This window comes from Sinohyriopsis cumingii, unplaced genomic scaffold, assembly GCF_028554795.1.
Source record: "Sinohyriopsis cumingii isolate HCF-2022 unplaced genomic scaffold, ASM2855479v2 utg000898l, whole genome shotgun sequence".
Taxonomy (NCBI): Eukaryota; Metazoa; Mollusca; class Bivalvia; order Unionida; family Unionidae; genus Sinohyriopsis; species Sinohyriopsis cumingii.
In genome coordinates this window covers 60,386-75,396 of record NW_028315941.1, presented here as the reverse complement: position 1 = coordinate 75,396, position 15,011 = coordinate 60,386, and the positions used below count along the sequence as shown (strand labels likewise).

Sequence of the window (15,011 nt, the reverse complement as noted above, 5' to 3'; positions counted from 1 at the left end):
AAAGAATTTATAAAACATTAATAATTTTCAACAATGGTAACATTAATAGAGCGGTTCAAATACAAATATTGAAAATAAAGTTTTACAAATGTTCATCTCATGAAGACGTTTGATGAGTTTCACTAAAAACCGATACAATAGATGACAGCTGATAACATGAAAAAGAAACAGTGGGTCAATATTTGAAGGGCAAATAGCTCTGGTCAATTTCACGTGGACATCATATAACAGAGCAAAATCAAGACCCATTTATTGATGTGATTGAAATGTAAATAAAAGTTTGGGGTTAACAAAAGAATTACTATATACCATGATGAAAGGAGGGGAAAAAAACCTAATACTGTGTAGACTACCTGCAGTTTAAGGAGCCGAGCTGTGAGGCCCATTAACTATGTCATCATGTCCAGTAGGAATTGACATGCAGTCACTCTAGAATTAGTACTGGAAGACAATAATAAATAAAAGGAAAACAAACTGTCCAATATACGGAAATATTCTGAACTGGAACAGCTATCAAATCTATTACATCAAAGAAATGAAAAGATTTCCGACTCTCTATTAAGTTTTTTGTTGATTAATACCGCAACTGTTGTGTCAGTTACAATCATGAAAATAAATGAAAAAAAGACATTAAGTGTAAGTGTTTTAGATTTTTTGCGCATCATTAACAATTTTTCAGTCATATCGCTATAATATCTGCAGTGTGACATTTTGTAGTGATATCAACCACTGGGGCATGATGCCGCAGATATGTAGCATCATGCCCCACCCAGTCACATTATCCTGTCACCAGGCTGATCAGTCCTAACACTAACCTCTTAATACTAAGTGCCAAGCGAGGCAGCTGCTGTACCATTTTTATAAGTCTCTGACATGACTTGGTCAAATGTCATTCATTCTTACCAGCATGTACAATACCAGTGCATTGTCTATTTACTGAAATGTATTGATTAGGGTTGAAAGCAGCCACAGGTTTTGTAGATACAAACAATGGAAGCAGACAGTGCTGTTTTACACAAGAACAAATTTCACTGACTGGAGGATAGGGTTTCCCCCAAGGAATCTGCTGTTTTGAACCAGTCAATTGATTCCCTGAAACCATTTTATGTGCGACTATGATGGCTTTTCCACAGAATGCATCTGGATGGATTGTTTTCTTATAAAGCCTGTGCAAGATGAAGAAAAGTTGAATAAAATGCTATATTAAAAAAAGGCTTAAAACTAAACCTGACTTTAACATGGAAAATATGATAAATAAAGAAATGGAACTTCAAAGATTCTTGGCTGCAGAAGTTTCTGTGGCACGATGCCAACAAAGATCAAACAATTGCAGCTTGTAATGCATGTAAGAGATGGTCCTGATACCAACAAAAACCAGTGGATTGTTTGCAGGACAGGTAATCACAAGGAAAGATGCACTGTTTACAAATCAAAAAGTGCAAAGCACAATACATGTCAATTAAAATGTTTCAGTGAAAAAGTCAAATCTGATAAAGATGTTGTGGGTGATTTTTAAATTGAGTGATCAATAAATACAATATGAGCCAAACTGAGTTTTACAAGAATCTGTTTAATTAATTAAAAAAATGCACAACTGAATTAGTTAAGTAGGGTTTTCAGTAAAAAAAGGAAAATAGTGAAGTAGTACAAGTTTTCCTCATTCAAAACTGGTGATGACAGCCATAACCCAAGGACCCAAAATAAATATTTTTAGTTCACATTTTTATGTAACACAAATATGTATATAATACATAATACATTGATATTGTATTGTTTCAAAATTAATAATTCACATTTTCACATTCTATTCAAAAAAGTTTATATGGAGGAAACAAACAGCTGATTAGTTCTTTAAGAAGAAAAAAATACTTCTGTACTTATACACAAAAATGCAACCAATAAAACTTTGTATCACAGAAAACACCAAATATATAATACAATAAAATTCTAATGCATGTATGGTGCCCAGAAGAAGCAAATTAACTGGGCTTATTTTGAACAGTTACAGACTTGTTTACCCATATATTTTCTTGTCAGTATTTTAAGCAGTGTCTGTCAGTATTTTCATTCCGTGTTTCTAGCATCTTAGTACATATCACCTATGAAACAGGGCACAAACTGTAGACACTATAAATACACTATAATTACCAATATGTAGTATTGCATGACATACTGATGATACACTATTTTGTTGTTGTTGTTGTTGTAGGGTTTAACGCCATTTTTCAGCACAAGATAGGCTATACATGGCGGCCAGTATATATGGTGGAGGAAGAACCCGGGAAAACCCAGGAAAGAACCACCGACCCATGAGAAGCTACTGGCAAGCTTTCTCACATGCACACATTGGCTGAATCTGAGACTCAAACTCATGCAGACACAGGTGAGATGGCAGTGATCCGTGACGGAGAGCGCTTTAGACCACTCGGCGCCCCACACTATTCTGTAAATAACTCCTAGTTTGTAAAGACATTGATATTCAGGCACCTCTGTGTTCTAAGCAAAATCTGCAGATATTGACCACTGAATTAAACATGTTTATATTACAGTGATAAAAACCCACAAAGGAATACCTCCACACACCCAAATTCATGCTGTTATTTACCTCTGTTACTTTCTCTAGAAAATCTGTTTTCTCAGCTTCATACATATCCGTAACATTTAAAATAAAGCCAAATCTCTACATTTTACACGCTTAAGGAAGACTTAATACAAAACATTATGACATAAATTGTTACCACCACTCATCCTCTCAGAAAATAATAAGTTCATCTAGATATGTGAAGGCAATCTTATTTATTTCATAAAATCTGATATCAGCTTTGTTAACATTTACAGTAATGGATTGCTTCTAAATAAGTTGTGCAATTTTGGAATCTGGAAGCATATTTGTCATTGCTTCTGTTAACTTGTCAGCTGTGCTCAATGACAAATTCATATTTATGATCAACTCACAGAGAATCGCCTCAGCCCGTGTTATTTGCTTTTGAAATATGTGATCACTGACTTCCTTTCCCTTCATCATTGACAAAACATTTATATTTCCCTTCACTAATGATTCCAATTTTGCATGATTTTCTGATTCCACATGCCATGAACAGTCATTCCATCCACCATGTGCACAGGAAAAGTCTAAGTTCTCTTTCAGACGATGGTTTAAGGCATGGCCACAGAGTATTATAGACTGGTAGAAAATGCTGCTTTCTATTTTTAGACTGTCTATTTTCATGCTAAAACTTTCTTATCATCGACAATTTTCTTTGTTTAAACAACGGGATGCAGAGAATGTTACAACAAAACAAAATGGAATAAAAACCACTTACAAATTAACTCAAAAATATTAATAATAAATGCATCCTCAAATCGTATTTTCCAATCAATGACCATACCGAGGGACTTTATTCTGTACAAATATGGTAAAATATGGACAGGTAAACAGGTCTGCAGTTATTTCAGATTTTGCAATAAATGCTTCAAGAAACATACAAATCATCTCCATTTTCTTTCTATAAGGAACATGTCTGCACAATTAATGGTTCAAAATAAAGTCTTCGTTAGTGAATTTCACAGGACAACCAGGACAGCAGAATACCTACAATGAAAGAACAGTTTCAACAGTTATAATGTTACTGCAAAAGGAAAAGTATATACATGTTACCCATGCTGCATTTAAAAAAAATATAATAGCTTATTATTTATAATAATTCTAGCATAGTGATGGAAAAATTGATCAAATCTAAATATCAGATTTTACCTTCGCTGGTCAACTGTAAAAGCAGTAGTTACAAACATGGTTCCCATGCTTTTCAAAAGATAAATGTTCAGGTCATTTCCAGGATGAAATTACTTTGTTCAAGATTCACATATGACCATTACTGAATGGAATTAAAGAACATTTTGGATTATAAAACATGCATTTTCTAAATCTAAAGCTGTTTATCATTCAAAACTCTCCAAAACAGTCAGAAAAGATGAGCATGTGCAAAACCATGAAATGTATCACACAAAACAAGTTTGACTATACTCATATAAATTGGCATGTAAAGTCATTTCAACGTACAGAATACAAATTCTAATTTTACCATGCTGACCTGCACTATGTTGTTATGTGGAAACAACATAATGAACATATGCATGTTATACAATGTAAACATTTCCTATGACAGTAGGAAAATAAAATAAAAGCTAAGTATTAAAATCTTTTCTTGAAACGAAAACAGTTTAACTTTAAATTTACCTGTGTCAAAAACCCAAACAAAATTTTTCAAACGACCTAAACTCATTAAGATGATCTAGTTTAACATCAATCATTTAAAAACATTTACCAAAAGGGTTGATTTAAATTTTGAGAAAAAAAAGCCTTCAAAATGATAACTGCTGCATAAACAACTGAATTTCTTTAAAATCAAATTGTCTTCTTGTAATTGATAAACCAGTCCCCAAACCTTTTCTGATACAAGGGCTCATTTTGCTTTTGAATATATAATAAAAGGGATGACAATTTCCCATTTCTCCTGTGTTCTATTTAAGATCTGAAACCAATGCTTCGAGCTACATGTCACTGTGTAATAGTTTCACACCAAAGTTCAGCTAAGCAATTCAAAATTTTGGACAACAAAATTTGGCTTAAAATGAAAAGCAATCCATTTTCTAATCTGAATTTCCTATGAATATACAAATCCTATTTTTTACATTTGGTTTTCTAGGTTCAGGTGTCAGGTTCAAGCAATTGCATCAAAAAAAAATAGGAATTTGCTGCCACTGTGTGGTAGCGGCATATGGTAGTCACTTACTAGTAGGCCTAGCAAATTTAAACTATGTTATATAATCGATAGGAAAATGATTTATTTTCTCAAAAATGGCAAATATGGCAAGTATTATAATCATTATGTCTTTAATCCGCTGAAAGACTAGACAAAAGTACACCATAGATGAAACATGACCCGGTACTTGCCATTTGTGTTACTAGTCAGATGAATTCAGCCATTTGTGTTGGCTTCACAACTCCAACAACAATATCAGAAGTCCAATAATCATCTGATATCAACAACATACTTCTTTTTAATGTTGTTGTACAAATATTAGATAATATTAAATGAAAGACAGATACAGAAAGAACATTTAATTATGAACATATTTAATTCAAGAACAATGACAAGAAACCCGTCAGTTTCGCAGCAATCAGGCCAGTCTTAAAAGTGAAAATTTTCATGAATTGCGCAGACAAAATGTCTTACTTTAGTCTTTGCAGTTTCTACTTCAGGAGATGAGTTGTCACCAGTGGTAATTTTAACAGCATGAGGAAGCTAAAAAACATTCATGCATCGAAAGCATGGATCGAATGTGTACAGGAGAATGGTTGAGTTGATGAGAAGATGCTGCGGTGGATAAAAGTGTTTTATCTCAAGAACACACTTTAATACATTTTAAATTTGAGTGCGTTCACTGACATGTACTTTTTGAATGATTTAAAAGTTGTCCCACAACCTAAAACTCATAAAAACAAACAGTTCACCAAAACATTATTTTAAAAATTAATTGAAGCTGTCCCAATGTATACTGTAAATATGGTATATTCAATGTTTTTAAAAAGAATATTAAAATAAAATTGATGTTGATAGGTTTTTCACTAACCTGCCATGACAGAACTTTAAATCCACTTGCAGATTCAGCACAATGGTGGACACTGTCAGCCCAGGGGATATTCTCCCAAAACAAACTGCCAGTGTTCAGCTAAATAAAAACAAATTGTAATACATGAACATCTTGATCATTAATGGAGAAAAAAGATACATACATTGCCCATCTTACAGTTAAGTCAATGTATGGCCACAATATTGATACCATGACTGATATCTGGATAGGTTGACAAAGGAATGTAGAACTAATATTGTTTTATTATATATATTTATATTTATTCACCAAGGCTATTCAATATTTCCTTTTCAATTTAATTGGAAAAGACAATTCATGCCTCATTTAGAAAGTCTATTGAACTGGCCACCAAGTATATAATTTACGTAAAGCTATCTGTATGGCTACCACATACCTGAACTGCAAAATATACTAATTGTTGCAAATGATTACATTTTACAGCAACACTTTTCCTTATCTGAGAAATCCCTTTTTATAATCATAATATCCAAGAGTTCTGTTTCTATCTCTAAATGTTTGCACAAAGACGTACAGTAATACTGCAGGACACACACTTTGAAGTTTAACAGGAAACATGATTATCATATCTATAATTAACATCTGTAAAAAATAAAACATGCATTAAAATGGCCAACTGATTTGATAGAACAGAGACCTCTGTTAAGACAATGCTGTTACACCTTGCTAATGAAAAAAGGAAGGCTTAATAAGTAGTTTTTTAGCATGATTATTTAAGTAATGTGATTATCCAAATAGTAAATGCTAAATTTGGACATATCTTAGCTTTTGCCCACTACATCTGGATGATCATGAAACTGGCTTAATTGCTTAAGCATGTTAGTCTTTCAGGTTTCTGCAGGTCACTGTTGTTAAAACTTGCACAATGTTACAGTCCTTTATCTCCTCCAGAAACATTTTAAAATAGATATTGAGTAAATATAATGGGTAACAAATCCAATAGATGATCTTTTTCTGTTCTTCACTCAAAACAAACAAATCTTTTTACGTTATGTTCAAACTAGTTGGCAAAAAAATTGTATTAGAAGTTTGAAAGTGGATTTCTTACATAACGTCACCTGTTTACTGTTTATTTCCTGCAGTGTTTTGTGTACATCTGCACAGTATCATCGACTGCCTTAACTTTGCACCAGTTCTTGATTTGTTCCCCATGTCTATTGCAACCTTACATCCCTGTTTCAAAATCATTATGTCACTAACTGAATCAACACCTTTTTTTTAATACTGATAGTAAGTACTGATTAAGAAATATTTGACAAAATAAAATATAAATATGTACCACGATTACAATAATAGAAAACAAAATGGAAATGTCCAGTTTAACTAATGCCTTATTTGCAACAAGTTTGTTGCTCTGGAGTGAGTGTTGGCTGTTTAAGTCAGGGCATATGGTTGTGTTGGTTTTCTTTACCTTTTTATTTGAGGAAAGCCATGACGGATATTGTTTTGAAGGCAAAGGCAAAGCAAAACTTGGTTACTATAATATACACTTTTATACCATGTTACAGTATTCTTGCACCATCCCATTTGTTTATACCACCTTTTAATATTAAAAGGCATCAAGAATATAAAAAATGCACAGAACATAGTCATTTCATTCATTGATTTATAATTTTTAATCTGATTGTCACTAGGGGTTCCCAAACAGTCAACTTATTGGCATTTTCAATCACCGCTCTGGTGGCCTAGTGGTTATAGCATCTGCCTCGGATGCAGGAGGGTCGTGGGTTCGATTCCCGGCCGAGTCATACCAAAGACTTAAAAAATGGTACTAACAGTTGCCTCGCTTGGTGCTCAGCATTAAGAGGTTAGTGTTAGGACTGGTCGGCCTGGTGTCAGGATAATGTGACTGGGTGGGATATCATGCTACATGTCTGCGGCATGATGCCTGAGTGCCAGACATCACCTTAAACTGTCACACTGCAGACATTGTAGCGATATGACTGAAAAATTGTTAAAGCTACGTTAAAAATCCAAATCACATGCATTTTGATTTTGAATCTCTAGCAACATGGTCACCATCTCCTTAGGCCAGTCAATGTTCACAAGCAATGTATGTGATGTAGTTCATCCTCTTTGAAATAAAATAATTCTGTAAATTTTGGATTTACATCTCTTTGAACAAATGTATGCAAGAGTTCTTCCTATTTATGTGTTCAATTTGTTTTAGAAATATTAAAACTAGAAATTGCAAATATTGGATATAGACAGTTTTGGCTGAAACAGACTATTCTAGAAATAAGAAATGGACACAGAGCAGTCTGTTTGTTTACATCAGAAGCTCCTGTTTGCATTGAAATACCAATAATCGGACAGTGTTAGGGACCCCTTGGTGTCAATCAGGTTAGAAATTATAAAACATTGAATGAAATGACAAACTTTTGTGAATTTTTTTATATTCTTGATGCTTTTTGTTTTTAAAATTGGTAGAGGTTACAAATAAATGGGTAAAGATGCTAACAGGTATTCACCCATTGATAATAACCCAGGTAAAATAATGTACAACCGGGTACCCATTAAAAAAACAAGTTTTCCAAGTTCAAATTGAGACACAGAAAAATGATTTCAGTTTGAAGATTGTGTTGTGTGCTCATTTATTCATCATCAAAGGGGCTCGTATGGTTCCTTACAATTTACTTATCATACATGTACTATATAACAATACAAGGGAGGACACTTCTGTCCTTTCTCATGCGACCTATTTAAGAAGCAACGCTGATATTTCAGATTGTGTGTCATTTTTCTCACGACCTAAATGCACCTGTTTTGAGTTCCACATGACACCAACTCATCAATACCTCTCGTCAACAGCAACAGTAAGTACTGATCAAGAAATATTTGATGAAATAAAATAAAAGAAAGCACAATAGAAATGCCCAGTTTAACTAAATGCCATTATTGCCTCAAGGTTGTGGTCCTGGAGTGAGTGTTAGCTGTTCAAGTCAGGGACGCTTCTCATATGTTTACTGTGTTTTTTTTAATACCAGGAAACTAAGTCAGATATTTTTTGTTACGGCAAATGTAACACAAAAATGTGGTTACCATAACATACACTTCTTATATCATGTTAGGAAAAATTGAACAAACTATACAGAAAGAAATTTTTCACTAAAATGTTTAAAATTAAGGGTAAAAAAATCTGTTATTTTATAACATTGAGAAAACAATTCAAATAAAAATTCACATGTGTAAATGTGTAATTTTTGCATGATTTTTTTTGTATGAAACAGTTCCAAGAAAACAGGCGGGTTTCTCGCATCGAAACAACGTCAGATTCATTCTATTTTTATACTACATACATAGTGAACCAGTCTAGACTGAAAATAAATGGTGCCAGACATTAATAATAATAATAATAATCTTTAGAAGCTCTAAGTGCTTTACAACATTAGACAACACCTATAAGATAAAAAACATTAATAATATTATTACAAAAACAAATACCATGAAATTAGAAAAAAATTAAAAAATAAAAAACATGCTGAGAATATTTCAGGTAGGAAACATTATTAGGTCTTTAAGTTTGTTCTTGCAGTTGAAATAGTTGAAGTAAGTGAGTTTTGAGAGCCCTTTTGAATGTGATCACTGTGTCTTTGTGTCTAAGTTTAGTGGGCAATTCATTCCACGTTGCTGGGCCCTGGTATGCAAAAGAACACTGTCCACATGACTTGGTTTTCATAGTGGGAATAATGAGTATACGATTATCTGAAGAGGAGCGTAAGTATCTTGCTGGTGTGTACACATGGGTGAGATCGGATAGGTATGTTGGACTAGAGTCAGACAGTGAAACGTAGCACAGAGAACAAATTTTGTGTTTGATTCTGGATCAAATGGATTGCCAATGTAGGGTACAGAGCAGCAGGGAGGTGTGCTCTGATCGTGGTACTCTAAGTATGATCCGAGCAGCTGTGTTTTGAACTTTTTGAAGTTTCTGGAGTAGATATTGAGATGAACCAGACAGAATTGAGTTACAATAGTCCAGTATTGAAAGTACTAATGAACACACAAGTGTTTTAGTGGCAATATAATAATCCCCCAAACTGGGATGAATAGATATGACTGATGGATGTTATACGACTAAAAAATGTTAGGAGAGGGATTTTGTTAAACTTAAAAACATGTTGCACTGGACTGCCACTGAGGGACGAACCATGGCAGGTCGAGTATAATACAACAATCACCATTTGGACTTTACAACTATTCACGAAAGTTACTGTAGACATGTAGACTAGTTAAAGTGAGTGTTACGCATAAATAATCTATCAATTTCTTTTGTCTCTACTATTGTACTACGGTATTTACAGTATGTTTTCAGACGGCAACAAATAATTACTATTTTTTGTTGTCCAAAGACATTAAATTCTTTAATTAGGTGTCTGAAAACATACAGGGGAAGATAAATTTGTGGGCCCCCCCCATCCATAACGAAATTACTGTTAGCTCACATGATGACATGCTGCCATAAAGAAAAATAAGTACTTTGTCCAATACCATGGAAAGGATAATGAATGAAAAACAGGTGTGTGTGTGTGTGATTTGGATTTTTAACCTAGCTTTACAAAAAATTAAGTCATATTGTTACGATGTCTGCAGTGTGACAGTTTAATAACAATGTCTAGCAAAGGGGCATCATGCCACTGACAGGTAGTATGATGTCCAAACCAGTCACATTATCCTGACACCAGGCTGACCAGTCCTAACACCAACCTCTTAATGCTGAGCGCCAAGCAAGGGAGCTGTTAGCATAAGATGTAGAAAAAATTATAGAGGAGCAAGATCCGAAAATTACAAAGCATATAAATGTTATATTTGCCCCCCCCCCCACAAAACGGTGTCCAAAAATAAACTGTAAATACAGTGTAACTACTAATCCAAATGAATTTAGACGATTTGAGACGAAACTTTTAACCGCTTATCCAGGTAAGTAGCAGACCCACTTATAACATGTGGTCAGTTGTAGAGCCCATTTTATTTTACTAGAAAGTACCAAAAATCTGACCCGTATTTGTTGAACAGAGGAAATTGTGATCAAAGTTGGTAATTGAAACCTGTTGGAATTGTTATCGATCTCTCAGTGGTTGGGCATCTTGACTATTAAGGTCATTTTTACATAAAAGCAAAAAACTTAATTAGACAAAGCACTTTATTGACAGTTATTGCCAATGAGATTTTAAAAGGAGTATTCAGCCATTAAACAGACCAGCTAGCCCTACCTCCCTTAGAGGCTTTCACAGTGTCAAGCAAGGTTGGCATCATTTCATATAGTTATGGAGGTCCCTCGATAAATTACACTCTTGCCTATAGTGCAGTCTGTTTTTGGACCCGTGGTGCACGAGTTATCAAGGGAGTGGTGTATATTGCTCTTTTTATGCTCAGATTATGCTTTTCTGCTGCTTATATTAGTAATAATTATGCTTATACCTTTATAGGGGGTTAGCACATGTGAACCTACAACAAAGCAGTTCAGGTTAACATTTAATACAATTTTCATTTGATTGGGTACCCAGGTAACTGACTGATAGGACTGACAGGTACCTGGTAGAAATTTCCCAAAATTTTAACATCTCTACATATGGGCGGATATGCAAATAGTTTAGGAATAATTAATCTAATTGAAAACCATACATAATGAAATCTTTCATTTAAATATTTTAATCTAAGAGGAGAACAACTCTGTTGTAACACAAAAAAAATCTTTAAAAAACTTCACTAAGTATTGTATTGTCATTTTTGGGGGATAATTTTTGTAATTATTACTTATAAGTGTATTATTGCAGATAATATGTGTTTGAAAGAAATAAATTATATTAAAGATGCAAATATTAATAATACAGGGACATAAAATACGATCCATTTATATACCCTGGACTAAATGTCGCATCTTATGTCATGTGGCATGTATTTGGCGAATGGAGAACTTACCAATGGAGAACTCGCTTAGGGAAAACTAGCCCTAGGTTGGTTGGTGAATTCACTCCAGGCTGACTGAAGAGAGAGAGAGATAGAGTTAGAGAGCTTCTCTCTAGAAGTGAGAGATCTTACTTGTATATTGATTAAGACTGTCAAATTTATACCTTAAGTGTTCACAAAGAAATCAATCAGTTATCATTAATAATATCAATTCTCAAAGAAGATGAAATTGTCAATAGATACTGGCATAGTTATCACCAATTTGTTTCATGTACCAGTTGCATAAGCTCCAGCAGGTGAAGCTTAAAACGTAGGTAACAATGCATGTAGAAATAAAAAAGCACTGGATTTTACACCTCAAAAGCATCTTACATAGTTGATTGAGGGGGTAGGGGTGCTGATGCACATCTGTGAAGTTAGTGGACAAACAGATGGAGTGAAGCCTTGAGATACTCATATTTAAGTTATTCTTAGCCAGGTTTGTTTCTATAAAAAAGGTATTTGGTGATATAATTTCGTTATTACTAAAAATATGAGGCAAATATTAAATTCCAAAGAAAATAATTGGGATCATTTAAAATAAATAGTTAAATAGACAGTTACAATGTTTTTTTGGGATGGAGACCAAGCTTATGAGGTAAATTATCAGATATATGCTGAAATAAATGAGGCTGCACTTAAGTTGTTATTATCTAGGATACCACAAAGATTATTATGTTATCTTGTTTTTGGTAAGTTTCAAACAAACGAGTCTGATATAATGATATAACACCACACAATGGTGACATTACTATAGTACAAGTCACATGGGTCATGTATGCGCATTTACTCATTTTTAATTAAATATAAATTCTTTTAAAAATTTAACACTAATTTTATTTTTAACCAAAGTATATTCAATCCTAATTACTGAATGCTCTGCACCTTAACCGTCTCCATGAATCTTCCAGACAAATATCTATCGCTATGGACTTTTACAATGGTGGCCATGTACTGAACTTGGGTCAAAATAAGAGCATGTCCAGTGTAATCATCACAATCGAGGGTAGTACTAATTTGTTTATCAATATGTGTAGCTTTCATTGTGACATCACGGTGTGCACCATTCAATCCAGATTATACTGGATCACACCTTTAGGTTCATTTTGTCAAAATATATACGTACTTTAATATTGATTTTGCCACTGGGACCTCTTGGGGCATCGAAATAATGTCCTTCCAAAGGAATATGGATGTATAAGAACCTAAATGAAGTGAATACTTGTTACTCAAAGGTATGTAGAATCAAAGTATAAAAAATGGCACCAATTACTGAAATAGTTGGTGCTGAATGCCTACATGTCCTATGTGACTTGTACTATATAAACAAAATCAACAACAGCAAAAAGTTATTCTGCAATGACCGGCAATAATAGTCCAACATACACAGGGCATAAGTAAACACTTGCTATAGAAATGAACAGGTGTGTGTGTATGTGTGTGGTAATCTAAATTTAAGTGTGATTAAGTCCTAAATGATGTATGTATGTGTATATGATATGTCTGCATGTGGCAGTTTATAGTGATGTCTAGCACTGGAGCATCATGCCTCAGACATGTAGCATGATGTATCTCGGTTATTCGGTAACTGAACAGTTCAATAGGCGATCATATAAAGCGGTATCATCATTGGGCGATACCTCTAAATTAGTATCTATGATCTTCGGGGCGACTTTTCCTGACACTTGGAATGATGATTTCTCCAAGGGACAGGTTCTCAATGGAGCTAGTCCTACATGTAAGACCATGACGCTGATATTTATGTTTTGGGCGTCAGGACTAGCACTAAAACAAAACCAACTTGTGCAGTGTCTTACACTGTAGAACTATTCATGGGGCGAGTAATCCCAAGGCGCGTTCTCGACCATTCCAGCAGCACGAACAATTTAAAGTTGAAACTCAGGTCAAAGCTAGGATTTGAACTCAGCCTACCAATTATTGCTTCAAAATACAATACGTTCATACATCATGCTCCTGAATATGTGCTCTATTTGGTTAAATTCGAAGGTCTTCTCTTGTCGTCGTCTAAGCCCCAGCAAGTAACAATATTTATCTGGTAAGTTACTATCCATCTTATTCGGTAATACATTCAAATTCTACGATTGATCATAGTCGACAGACGCTTACAAAACATGACATTACAATGACCGGCCCCTAGCTGGAGAACCTGATAATAAATTTGATAAATAGCTTTTATATTTAATTAAAAAAAAATATTTTTATCATTAATCCTTTTATGTGACTTATTTACATCAATTTGTACATACTAGTTGTCGTATTCAATGGATTTTTTGAGTTTAATTAAGCAAGGCTGATAACCAAGGCTGATCGCCGTTTTCTGAATTCTATCATACTTGCAGGACTACGGCGAAGATATGCGCAAGCAAGGATGGGATAACTCTAACATGCTTGTGAAAATTAACGTTTGGCCCGGAGATCAGGTCTTTTTTTGGTACCATAACCTGTGTTAAAGTGATATAATTATTGGTTTTTATGTTAAGTAAAAAACGTAAATCTTGCGTATCTTGCATTATTTTAATTTTAGCGCGCGTTTTAAGGCTAACAAGGGCACTACGAAATATTTAGATTGCATTGTATCCCCTTATTCGGCCAAATACGCTCTCTATACATACATTTATAGAATGAACAACGATTTTAACACTTGTTAAGATTTTTTGGGGGAAATTTTAGGCGATGCAGTTTGCGTGAAATTGAGTTTTGAATTAAGTGGGTCAAACATATAATCTAAACCTGAATATACACGGCTCCAACTTGGAATAGACCATTTCTGGAGAAATTGCGCGACAACTTGGAATTCCAAATTGTTGCGCTCTTTCTCGAGAAATTGCAAGGTCGTTGGCTCCAACTTGGAATAGCCATTTCTCGAGAAATTACGCGCAACAACTTGGAATTCCAAATTAATCGGTAGATTTAAAAAATTTATATATTTATTTAAAATCTTTATATTTATTTAATCTTATTTTTCTTTTTCATGCCATTTTTTAAAAAAAATTGTGCTTGAAATATTTCCAAAAACATTTGCATTTGAAATATATGTTAGAACCAATATTGTACTTGAAATATGTTTGTAAAACTATTTAATAAAATAAAATATTTAAATTTTGATTGATGGATGTAACCACTTATATTACTTATTTGTACTATTTTTGAAATAAGTTTTATTTCATGTTGGTGGATAAGAACGAATCAAAACATTTTGTTTGAACATAGTACAGAACTATTTGCAAAATAGATAACAGTAGTTATGAGGAAACTTTTTATCTGATGGTAGTGAAATGTTTCACAGTAATGAAGGTTACACTGATCTGTTCAATGATGTCTTGGGGAAATGTTCTGCCTTTAGTCCTAAAAGAATACCTTGAATGTAG

The 15,011-nt window shown here is 33.8% G+C and overlaps 1 long non-coding RNA gene across 6 annotated transcripts; it reads right to left on the bottom strand.

Annotated features, from left to right (window-relative positions):
* Positions 1-3,291: 3,291 nt before the first annotated feature.
* LOC149773098 (uncharacterized) lies at positions 3,292-13,972 on the bottom strand. Of its 6 annotated transcripts, none has more exons than XR_016417473.1 (4): positions 13,890-13,972; positions 11,596-11,658; positions 5,635-5,733; positions 3,292-3,592 (listed from the first exon to the last, which is right to left on the bottom strand). It is a non-coding gene; the product is annotated as an uncharacterized LOC149773098 (long non-coding RNA). The 6 variants fall into 6 exon arrangements; XR_016417471.1 differs by lacking the exon at positions 13,890-13,972 and adding an exon at positions 13,588-13,811; XR_016417472.1 differs by lacking the exon at positions 13,890-13,972 and adding an exon at positions 13,263-13,401.
* Positions 13,973-15,011: the final 1,039 nt, after the last annotated feature.